The following is a 3,454-nucleotide window of genomic DNA, read 5'->3' on the forward strand; positions in this document are numbered from 1 at the left end:
TTTAAATTTTTTATTAAAGAATATTAATTAATTTTTAACAAAAGCCTACTTTGCATCTTTTTTTATAATGATAACTTTAATGTCAAGTATTCCATAAACTTTCTACTAATATTTTTCAATTAATGAAACAAAAAGGAAAACTCTAAATCCCGTATGAAAAATCAAACTTTCAATCTCAATAATCAGTAGAAATAACATCAAATTTCAAGTTTTCAAAATCTATAAAAATAAATAAATAAAAAAAAACGTATCTCATAAACACAAATTCAAACATTAGAACCCCAGTAAAACACTAAAACTCAAACATTAAAAACAAATACAATAAAATTCAAACCCAGAATTTAACACACACATCAGAATAAAAATTAAACCATAAATGAAGATTTATGCTACTATTTTTCGAATTCCGATATTTATTAGCAACAAATTTAATATTTTAAGTATTTATGTCACAAATTTTTTAATAGTAAAATAAAATTTTCAATATAATTTTACTAAGTAATTATTATTAATTAAAATAAACAATTTATTTTTTATATATAATTTAAAATATTTTATATATTCGCCTCGAAGTGTGGGATGTTTACTAGTTTTTGATAAGCCAAACGTGACCAAAAGATTAGAAAAAAAGCTAATAAATAAAATATTTTTTTTGAGTTATTATTTTTTTAAAAAAATAAAATAAATAAAATAAACTAATTGAGAGAAAATAAATATATTTTATATAAATTTATCAATTAAATAATATTTATGAAGGTATTAAAAAAATTAAAGAAAAGAAAGAATTAAAAAGAGAAAAAATAATACTTATTAAAAAATATTATAGAGTGTGACGTGCCTGATATATTTATTTTGTATATATATAGATAGATTGATTGATATTGCTGTTTAGTTTTGTTGATTGTTATGGATGAGATAATTAATGATTGACTTTTCGTTTATCCTTAAAATTAAAATATGTGATTAAGATATTACCAATTCATCAGCACCAAATTGAATATTAGTTATTCCTATTTGATAAGTCTGGCTGAAATGATAGCATGACGATGGCATATATAATATATGTTTTATTTATGACCATGTGTAATCAATGATTAGGTCTTATAATTAATTTATCTATTAAATCACGTAGTTTTTAACGTTTTTGGCATTGAAATTAGATAATTAAACAAGTGGTGTCTTTAGTTTCCAGAAGAAAAAAAAAAAAACAAAATAAAGTGGCGTCTTTAGTCACTAAATTAATTAATTATAAATTTATAATGAGATAATCCTAAAGGTCTTTGGTAAGCCACTTGGGATTACCTCAAATAATTGAATGTATGCAAGGCTGTCCCAAGCCAAATGATAATCTTGGACCAAAAACTTTAATTGGGTTTTATTTTAATGAGATGCAAAACAATTTTAAATTTGAAAACTAAGTTTTAGTAAATATTTTATTTTCAAAAAATTAAGAAAATGACTGAATATTATAATAAATTAGTTAATAAAAATTATAAAAAATATATTTACTAGATATTATTTTTTGAACATTAAATATATATAACAGTATGTGATATATCGTATCACTGAAAATTAATATACCTACTAATAAAATTTATCACAAAAAAATTATAACAATACTAAATTAATAGTTAAAAAATATACATATCATACTAACAAAATTATATATACCACTATTAAAATATGTATATATAAAAAAAATTACATAAAATAAAATAAAAACTAAATATCATCTTAAATAAATGATATACTATAGACAATAAAAACCATATACTATACAATAAAACATATATACCTACAATAAAAAATAAAATAAAATAATATAATATTATTAAAAAAAATTGTACGTACCATATTAACAAAATTATATACAACCATTAAATAATTATACCATACTTATAAAATTATATATCACCGTTATATATATAAAATAAAAATTAAACATGCATGATCTAAAATAAAATGATATACTATACAATAAAACTTATGTACTATATAACAGAAAATATATACCTTGCAATCAAAATATATATATATATATAATAATAACAAATAAAAATAAAAATATATGGGATGCTAATAAAATTATATATCATGTCAACAAAAGTACAATAGAAAATATAACTTTAGTATTATTTTAAAAAAAATAATATACTGTATAACAAAAAATACATATATCATTTACCAAAATATATATACTAACAATAATAATAATACAAATATATATATGTGTACTATACTAACTAAATTATATACAATAATTGAAATATATATACCATGATAACAAAATTATATACCACCATTGTATATAATAAAATATAAATGAATTAAATATTATGTAAAATAAATATATATCATACTGTTAAAATACATAAAATTAATAATTAAATATATGTAGCATGCCAATAAAATTATATACATACATTAAAATATTTATATTATGCTAATAAAATTATATACCACTATTATGCATAGCAAAATAAAAATAAAATCATCTAAGATTAATAATATAATATACAACAAAATAAAATTATACTGTACAACAAAATCTATATACGAACAACACACAACAACTCTTAAAAAATTAAAAAAAAAATCTATATAACTATCAAATCATAAAGATTTAACAAAATTAATATAGATATACAATAATTTTTAAGTAATTTGCTTCTAATTCTAAAAAAATATGAAAAAAAATAATTGATTTTTTTATGTGACAAAAGATAATATAAATAATAAATAATCTAAAAAGGTCATTTTGCTACAAATTTTAAAATGAAGATATTTACTAATATAGTGCTATGATTTGAGGTCATTTACTATAATTTCGCTGTGAACAATTAACTTAATTTATTATGTGGTACTTACAAAAAATAATTGGATCTTTTTTCTTATTAAATATGAAATATAATATTTCTAAAAAATAAATTGGTTTTTTTTTTTTTTTAAAGAAAACTTGTATTTTTTTTTTGACCAAAAAGTGATAAAAATTTAAAATCTAGAATTGTTAAACGATAATTAAAGGGTAGCGTTTGAGGTCCAAATCACCAATGTATTGAAAATAGAATGCATGATTGAACAACACTAAAATTTATGTTGACTTACATGTTATTGTGTGACTGAAATCTGTAAAAACAGAAGAAGAAAAAGAAACCTGTGTGTGTTGTGTCACACATTGTTAGTGCTTTTTTAATACTTATAGCTACTAAATCATAAGCCCTACGATAAAATTTTAATAATTGGATAATTGTTATGTGTGATTGGAATCTTAAAAAAAATTGTGTCTCGGATGCTAATGGGAATCATGTTGAAGAGGCTGAAAATATTGCCAATACTTTTCAAGAATATTTTTTCACTTTTTTTTTTATCAAGAGTTTTAAAAATTGATTATAAAATAACTAAGCTTAAGAAAAAAAAAATAAATTAAATAAGAAGAAACAAGGATTTTTAGTGA

Source organism: Cannabis sativa, unplaced genomic scaffold, assembly GCF_029168945.1.
Source record: "Cannabis sativa cultivar Pink pepper isolate KNU-18-1 unplaced genomic scaffold, ASM2916894v1 Contig4, whole genome shotgun sequence".
Classification (NCBI taxonomy): Eukaryota; Viridiplantae; Streptophyta; class Magnoliopsida; order Rosales; family Cannabaceae; genus Cannabis; species Cannabis sativa.